The sequence below is a fragment of the Pituophis catenifer genome, unplaced genomic scaffold (assembly GCF_029215685.1).
Source record: "Pituophis catenifer annectens isolate HBS135680 unplaced genomic scaffold, rPitCat1.0.hap2 SCAF_5, whole genome shotgun sequence".
Taxonomy (NCBI): domain Eukaryota; kingdom Metazoa; phylum Chordata; class Lepidosauria; order Squamata; family Colubridae; genus Pituophis; species Pituophis catenifer.
In genome coordinates this window covers 75,639,103-75,648,430 of record NW_027256885.1, presented here as the reverse complement: position 1 = coordinate 75,648,430, position 9,328 = coordinate 75,639,103, and the positions used below count along the sequence as shown (strand labels likewise).

The 9,328-nt window shown below is 35.2% G+C and overlaps 1 non-coding gene across 1 annotated transcript; it reads right to left on the bottom strand.

Moving 5' to 3' along the window:
• Nucleotides 1-8,791: 8,791 nt before the first annotated feature.
• Nucleotides 8,792-8,894, bottom strand: LOC139317769 (U6 spliceosomal RNA). Its single transcript, XR_011600472.1, has one exon. It is a non-coding gene; the product is annotated as a U6 spliceosomal RNA (small nuclear RNA).
• Between the last annotated feature and the right edge of the window lie 434 nt (nucleotides 8,895-9,328).

Below are 9,328 nucleotides of genomic sequence, written 5' to 3'. Positions count from 1 at the left end.
GTTCCCTAACTCTTCATGGCCCCATTTTTTTCTGGATGCATCTTATTTCTTAGTCACTAGGTTGATACAGGAAGATCTATACTTCTTGCATATATTGCACGTCCCTCCACATAATGGTCATTTTTGTTGGGAATATGACATACTGAATTTGGACTTTTAATGTCTCTGCTGTGTTGAAAAGCCACAATACCTCCAAAGGATGGTTAATTTTGGATATTTGGGCCTGCTGTTTATACTGGGTTACAGTATCTTATACATGGTATTTGCCTGGTTTGAGGCTCTTCAATTGGCATTGCCCTCCTCCTTATTTCTGAATTGCTAGTAATCTATGTCCATATTATTGTCAATGCCATTAAGATACTACCTACTGAAGTCTCCCTGTGTCTCTAATTGCTATTTGACCCCACATGACCCTAGATTTTAATGAGTACACATATGAGGTATATGTGCATTCACTACTTCTGATTGTTCTGCCCATTGTTATGCACAGGGTTAGTTTTTTATGTATTTTAACGTAGGCTATGTTTTATATTGTAGTATGTGTGGATGCCTATTTTTTTTCTTCACTTTTTTTTAAAAAAATTACTCCTTCCTGGTTGTCTGTCTTGACATAATTGACACCATTTTTGGTGTTTGTTATTTTGATTGATATATTACGCATTTTGCTTTGTTTCTTTTTACTCAGGGTGCCTGCCCAGTACAATGTGATTTTTGTGCGCTGGTTTCCACCAGGCTCCTATTCCTTTCCCCCCCAAATTGACTCTTCTGTGCATTTGGTCCCTGATACTGTTGGTCCAAACTTCCTTCTTTTTGGCGATGCTGAAAGGGCATCTTTTATTTGCCCTTTAGCATCAAAGGGGGGGGGGGGATTATGAGGGGCAAATGACATGGGTTTTGTAATTTGTTAACGAACATAGTTACTTTGTATTTTAATTTGATTTATTTTCTCTCTTTTAAAATGATGTTCAGATTTATTAGCTTTTAACATTCCTAAACTGGTAAACAAACTGGAGACTAGCTCCAGATAAGAAAACGTTTGTTGGTACAAATTGGGGTCTGGTTTATCTCTTTTGTGAACTCCAAACAACCATTTTCCTTACAATTGTGCCCCTTCTGATGTCAGACCTCATTTTAATGAACATGTGTAATATTATGGGATGCAAATATGTAACATGTTTGACTACATGTAACTGATTTCCTATGCAAAGGGGAGGTTACTTTTATTCTGTCCAATCAACTTTCCTCTTGCATTTTCTTTGTTGTGTTAACTATAAAAAGGAGCAAAACATGGGGCTCAGGGTTTTCTCTCCTTTTTCATAGAGAGACCCCACTTTATCAGGGTACCCTAATAAACTGCTTTTAAATGATCTTCTGACTCAGTTGCTCATTGGGAAGGTAAATTGAGGCAGAACCTAGGGCCAGATTTGGTTGTCAGACCCTATATAGTGGTTTACAAACTATGAGTAACAACAAACAAGTCTTAATATTTTGAGATTATATGCTGATGATAGACTACATACAATGCTGGAGACTGGACAGAACTTCTGGTGAGGTCGCTGCGAGATCGACGTAGGGGAGCAGGGCTCCGCACCCCCATGCCAAATCCTCATCGGAGGGCCCCCCAAGGGGCAAAAGTCACCCTGTAGGGGTGACTAACAAGGAGGGGCACCTTGTAGGTTGCGGAGAGCGGTGGCTCTCCTGCTGGACCCAGGGTTTCTTCCCTCTCTCCCAAAGATGAAGTCGAGGCAGCCATCATGGCTGCTGTGAAGCAGGGGCTGCCAAAGAAACTAAGACTGTGCTGGAGAGGTGTGAGTGGACAGTGATTGGAGCTGGGTGAGGTGAATTTTAATTTTTGTTTAGGATTTGACCCGAAAAGAAAATCTGGGAAAAGAGGCTCTCTGGAATGTTTTTAAGTGGCGATTAAGGAGAGGCAGAGAGAAATTTCACCCTAACAAGAAATAAGTAAAGCTATAAAATACTAAAAGACTGGATGTATAAATCATACTGGCATGACTTTGATCAGGCATTTTAAAATGCTGGACATCTGACTGTTTATTTGATACTCTTGTTTGAATCAATTTAAAATATATAATTGGCAGAATAGTTTTAAAGTGGATCTTTAACATTGATCTTTAAGCTGAAGGCGCCATCTACTGGTGAATGGATATATACTATGTCATACTTCTAGAATAATAAAACAACCTTGGGAACTTTTGATAAGAGAAGAACAACACCTGGAGGTCTGCTGTATTATCTACTGTTCTTTTTTTTTTTCATTAATATTTTTATTGCATTTTTACAAGTAAACAAATCTTACTCATTTTATGCAGAACTGCGACCATTTACATACCATACCATTCCAATTCAAATACACTCTATACATTTTTACTATACATTTTAATTCTACTTCTATTTTGTCTATTTCTTTTCCTGTTTTCTGTTCTCAATCCAATTGTACCACTTCTCCCATATTGCGTAGTATTCCGAATCTATTTGTCCTTTCAGTTCAATTGCCCCCGTCACCTCCCGTCTGGACTATTGTAACGCTCTCTACATGGGGCTCACCTTGAGGAGCACTCGGAGGCTCCAACTGGCGCAGAGTGCGGCCGCGCGGGTGGTGATGGGAGCGATGTGGCGCTCCCATGTAACACCTCTCCTGCGCGAGCTGCACTGGCTCCCGGTGGTCTTCCGAGTGTGCTTCAAGGTTTTGGTTATCACCTTTAGAGCGCTCCATGGCTTAGGACCTGGTTATTTACAGGACCGCCTGCTACCACCAATAGCCTCCCACCAACCAGTACGCTCCCATAGAGAGGGGCTCCTCCGGGTGCCGTCGGCCAAACAATGTCGACTGGCAGCCCCCAGGGGGAGAGCCTTCTCTGTGGGGGCACCTACTATCTGGAACAAGCTCCTCCCGGAGACACGGAGGATCCCGGATCTGCATACCTTCCGTTGCGCGCTCAAGACTTTCTTATTTCATCAAGCTGGCCTGACCTAAGTTTTTTCCCCTTTTTAAATGGAAATTTTAAATTTGGTTTTAAATTATTGGGGTTTTAAATTTGTTCAGCCAAATTATTTAATTCGTTTTATTCTATTTTAAATTTTGTATGTTTTATTCTATGGCTGTTCACCGCCCTGAGTCCTTCAGGAGTAGGGCGGTATACAAATTCAATAAAATAAATAAATAAATAAATTGTTAATTTATCCATTTCAGCACAGTCAAATACTTTTTTAATTACTAAACCTTCGGAAGGTATGTTTGTATTTCTCCAACATTGCGCGAAAGCTAACCTTGCTGTGGTTATTATATGTAAAATGATATATATTATTCTTTTATTGTATTTCCTTTTAGCTATCCCTAGGAGAAATAGTTCCGGGGTATATTCTATCTGATGTCCTGTTATTTCCTGTTACCATCTATGTATTTTCTTCCAATACTTCTTTGTTTCAGGGCACAACCACCATGTATGATAAAAGGTACCTTGTTTTTGACCACATTTCCAACAGTTCGGGCTTAAATTTGGATGTATCTTCGCTAATCTAGAAGGTGCCAAGTGCCAGCGATACAACATTTTATATTGGTTCTCTTTGTATTTTGCCGATTTAGTTATCTTATAATTTCTATTCCAAATTTTCTCCCAATCCTCCAATTCAATACTATGCCCGACATTTTTTGCCTACGCTATCATAACTCCCTTCACTCTATCTTCAGCTCTATCAAATTCTAATAAGTAGTTATAAATTTTTGTTATCAATTTTTCATCTGGGCCAATCAATAATTTGTCCAATTGTTGCGGCACCATCTCAATTCCATTTTCATCTTTGTCTTTTTTGTACCATGATTGAAGTTGCAAATAAGGCCACCAATCTATAATTATGCCCTGTTCTTCCAATTCCTGCCTATTTTTTAGATTCCCTTGGCTGTCTAAAATTTCATTGTATTTAACCATTTTACCTATATCTAGAGTGTTAGGGTGGATCATCGCTTCCATTGTCGATAACCAAGTGGGGACTTTCATATAGTGTTTTCTTTTAGTCGCTTGCCATATTTGCATCAGAACTTCCCTTACTTTATGTCTAAAAAAATATAAATGAGATTTATTCTCCTTGTCCCATAAGAAGGCATGCCATCCTTTTTGTAAGTTGTGGCCTTCCAGTGTAAGTAATCTTCTGTTTCTCAAGTTAATCCACTCCCTGACCCATACTAAAGTTGCCGCTTTATAATACAGTTGCCAATCTGGAAGCCCAAAGCCACCTTTGATTCTACTATCCTGGAGATCTATTAATTTTAACCTTGCTTTTTTACCTGCCCATATAAACTTTGTTGTAATTCTATTCAACTCCGTAAAAAAATTCTTCTCCAATTTTATGGGTATAGTTTGAAAAAGGTAGAGTAATTTCGGCAGAATATTCATCTTGATGGTTGCAATTCGACGTAGTATAGATAGCTGTAATGCCCCCCATCTTTCCAAATCCAATTTTATTTGTTGTATTAATTTCACATAATTGTCTTCTTTAATCGAGGAACACCTCGCTGTCAGCCATATCCCTAAGTATTTAATTTTTTCCGTACTCTGTAGTCCTAATTCTTCCTCTAATTCTCTTTTCTGTTTTGATGCTACATTTTTAACTATCTTTTTTTTTAAATTGATTTTAAGGACCGATACTTTTCCATATCTCTCTATTTCCCATATTAGGATAGGTCCTGTCTCCCTTGGGTCCTCAATAAAAAAAATACCAGGTCTGCAAACACCTGTATTTTATACTCTTCCTTTCTGATTTTGGTTCCTTTAATCTCTGAATTTGCTTTGATTTTCATTAATAACAACTCTAATGTCAAAATGAAGAGCAGAGGTGACAGTGGGCATCCTTGGTGAACTCCTTTCATTCTTTCGAATGGTCTTGTAATATCTCCATTTATTATAATACTTGCTTTTGGGGAAGAATATACTGCTTCAATCATTTGTTCAAATTTGTCTCCAAATTTCATTTCTCTGATTTGTCGAATCATGTAATGCCAATTTAAATTGTCGAATGCTTTCTGAGCAGCCAGAAAAACAAGCGCTGCTTGTTTCTCTGGATGGACTTCATAATATTCTAATATGTTTAATACCATTCTTATATTATCTCTAATTTGTCTCAATGGGAGAAAACCATTTTGGTCTGGGTGAATAATCTCATTTAATATTTTTTTTATCCTTCCTGCTATGATAGTCATGAAAATCTTACAATCAGCATTAAAAAGTGAAATTGGCCTATAATTTTGGATTTGATTTGAATCAGTACCTTCTTTCATAATCACCGTGATATATGCTTCCCTCCACGAAACAGGCATTTTTGCTTCCATCAAAACCTCATTGTAAAACTCTAAAAGTATTGGTTATATTATTTCCCCCATGTTTTTATAAAATTCCCCTGGCAGACCACCTGGTCCCGGAGTCTTATTGTTCTTTTGTCTTTGAATTGCTTCTTTTAAGTCCGTAATTGTTATCTCCCTATTTAACAAGATTCTCTTTTCTTCCTCCAGTATGGGCATACTTTCCTCTTTTAAATAGTCCTCTATTTTGTCTGTCTCAATTTCCTCTTGTCTAGATAGATTTTTGAAATATTTTAATGCAATCTTTATTTCTTCTTCCTTGTTTTGTAAATTTCCTACCTCATCCTGCAACTGATGTATTATCCTACTTTCTCTTTCTTTTTTTAATTTGTATGCCAACCACCTCCCCAGCTTATTTGCGTTTTCAAAAAGATATTGTTTCGTATGTGTAATGTTTTTTGTGTACTCTGCTTGTTCTATTAAGTTTAATTTATGTTTGATTAATGTTAACATTAGTTTGTTCATCGCCTGGCTTTACTTGGAGCTTTTTTTCTAGCTAACATATTTCTTTCAGTAATGTGTCCTGTTGTTTCTGTTTCTCCTTATTTCTCTTTGACATGTAAGCTATTGTTATCCCTCTTGTGTACGCTTTCATTGTATCCCATAAATTCTGTAGGGAGGCGTGTTGTTTTTTGTTTACATCAAGGAATAGGATTAATTCTTTTTTAATCTTCTGGAGGTATTCATTTTCTTGTAATATCTGTGGATTCAAAGTCCATCTTTTAATTTTCCTCTTTTGACCTCTCCATATTATTTTCAGAGGGTTATGATCTGCCCAGATGTTGGGGTGGGATCTCTACATTTTCTATCTCCTTGCTTAATTCCCTGTTTGCCCATACCATATCAATTCTTGAGAAAGATTTATGAGGATTAGAATAAAAGGTATTTTTTTTTTCCAATGGGGTTTAATGTTCTCCACACATCTATCAAATTTAACTCCTCGACCATATCAAAGAAAGTTTTCGGTAATACATTCGTCTTTTTTTGCTTTTTCTTATCACTAACATAATATTTTTTAATATTTACTATTCCATTGTAGTCCCCTACTATACATATGTTTTTACAACCTGTCCCAATAATCCTTTCATGGGTTTTCTTATAAAACTCCCTCTGATTTTTACTGGGGGCGTAAATGTTAGCTAATAACATTTTAATTTCCCCTATTGTTAATTCAAGCAATAATACCCTTCCCTTAGGGTCCACATAAACTAAGTTAGCTTTTATTTCTTTTCTAATATATACCACCACCCCTCTTTTTTTTTTTCTGCCAGTGCTGAAAACAATTTCCCCAATTTGTTATATTCTAAATATTTCTGGTCTTGTTTTTGGATGTGCGCCTCCTGGAGACATATAATATCTACATTCTCCTTCACCAATTTTGTGAGTATTTTTTTTCTTTTCACAAAATCATTCAATCCATTCACATTTATTGACAGTAGTTGGGTTTCTTTCTCCATTTTCCTAGTTGTCTGCCAATCTCTGGTTTCTATTTGTTCTGGTAATTCTTTTTTTTTTTCAAAAAGTTTTTTTTATTTTTTCCAAACATACAAATTACGTCCTTTCGGAACAGAGCTTTGATCTGGTCATCACTTTGTTCAATTTTTAACAAAATCTTTAACAAAATTTTATCTATTCTATTTTGCCATAGCACTTATTTCTAAATCTTAGATCACATATACAACTAATACCATCTTAAAAAAAATTAACACATATTTACTTAATCAAAACAATAACCCTTCTATTAACCCACCTTAATTCTTAATTCAATTAATAACTCATAATACAACAATTCTTACCCTAAATCCTCACTATTAACAATACAATTCAAACATATTTATGTTTCATTATGCTCATTAACTCTTTATTCCATTATTACTTTATCAAATTTAAATCTTATCTTTTTAATTTTAGAAATATAGCAATTTAACATTTAAACATAGTTCTTAATTCAAATAATGCTCTTTAACACAATTTCCCAATTATCCTAAATTCTATCTATCAAACCATACCATTTATATAACACCAATTAAGTAATTTTTGTTTATAAATCATAATCATATATTGTTTCAGTTTTCTTTTCTTTTTCACTTAGGTAATAAATGTTCAAATTATCACAATTGTTATACATATCTAAACAATATCCCAATTATTATAGCTATCAATTTTCTAATTTAACCTTTTTCTTTTATCCTTCCACTGTTAATCCCAATGTACAAAATACATCTTTATTCCACTGTTAATCCCAGCGTAATCATCTTTATTTTTCTCACTGCTAATCTCAGTGTAATCATCTTTATTCACTGTTAATCCCAGTGTAATCATCTTTATTTTTTCTCACTGTTAATCCGTTTAATCATCTCTATTCCACTGTTAATCCCAGTGTAATCATCTTTATTTTTCTCACTGTTAATCCCAGTGTAATCATTTTAGTTACTGTTAATCCCAGTATAATTATCTTTATTTTTCTCACTGTTACTCCCAACATAATCATCTTTTACTTTTGTAGTTATATTATTAAAAATATTCAAATTATAACAATTGTTATCGGTATTTAAACAATATCCCAATTATTATAACCATCAATTTCCTCAAGTAGTATCTTTTAACATCTTAATAAAAAATTGGTTCATTATATCCATTGCTATATTTCTTTTAATGTAATCTATTTTCTATATATTTTAGCTTCAGTCCCTATTTCATTTCTAAATATCTATAACATAATTCTTCTCATATTTGTTTATCTCAATATGGTCATTTTATAAATTCAGGTCCTGGACTTCTTTAAATTTCTTAATATTTTCCAACCTTTTATTCTTTTATCATTCAGTATTAATCTCCATATAATCATCATTATATCATTATTAATCTCAGTATAATCATCATTGTGCTATTGTTAATCTCAATATAATCTCTAGAGACCTCCTTTTTATTAGTAGTATTCACATGTTCAATTATTTGTTCATATTTAATCACAATATCTTTATCTTCTTTATTTTCCACTTCTATGTCTTATTTCTCCATCTTCATTTTCTTGTCCACACATGTATACTCCATTTCAATTTTTATATCCTCAAATTTTGTCCTCTGTGCAACATTATAGTTATTTCTTTTATTTCCATTCTCCAAATCAAATAATTGCTCCAATTATAAAAGTTCCATTGTATTCCTTTCTATTTCTTTTTTTTCCCTCCAAAAGTCAAGCCTCTTGTAGACAAGAAAATCCTCCTCCACAAGTCCCCATGGTTATTATCTGTGAAGTTCACAATTTTCCAAAACAAAGAACCAAGTTGCAATGTTCCTTTTTACTCCAGATGGTGTCTCTCTGCAATCCACAATTTCCAATTGCTTAATAAGTATCCATTTTCTTTTTTTTTTTTTTTGAGCATTAAGAGTCGTGTTTATTTTGATAGTTAAAGAAAAAATATGGAACGCTTCACGAATTTGCGTGTCATCCTTGCGCAGGGGCCATGCTAATCTTCTCTGTATCATTCCAATTTTAGTATATGTGCTGCCGAAGCACCGAAGACTTCCGGTGGCTCCGCAAAACGCCAACGGAGCTCCTTTTAGGAGCTCCAGCCCCGTGACTCCGTATAGCCGCTAGAACAGCGAAAATCAGCTGTCTAGCAGCTTAAAAACTCTCCCCCAGGGAAAAAGGGGGAGAGAAGAGCAGAAGGGTCTGGGTAGAGCTCCCCTAGACCCCCAGACTTTTTTTTTTTAAGCCTGGGGTTTGCAGGGTGAGAGCTCCCTGAAAGCCCTTTAGAGCTCCGGAGCTGGGACGAGTCTGCTTAAAAATAAGCAGACCGAAGCGTCGCGACCACACCAGCAAAGCAACTAGAAAGATTATAAAGAATTTGGATTTTGGACTTTGGATGCTTGCAGAGTTAATCCAGGAGACTGAAAATGCAAGTATTGTATGTTAACTCCGTTTAAAAAGGCAAAGATGGCACCTTAGGG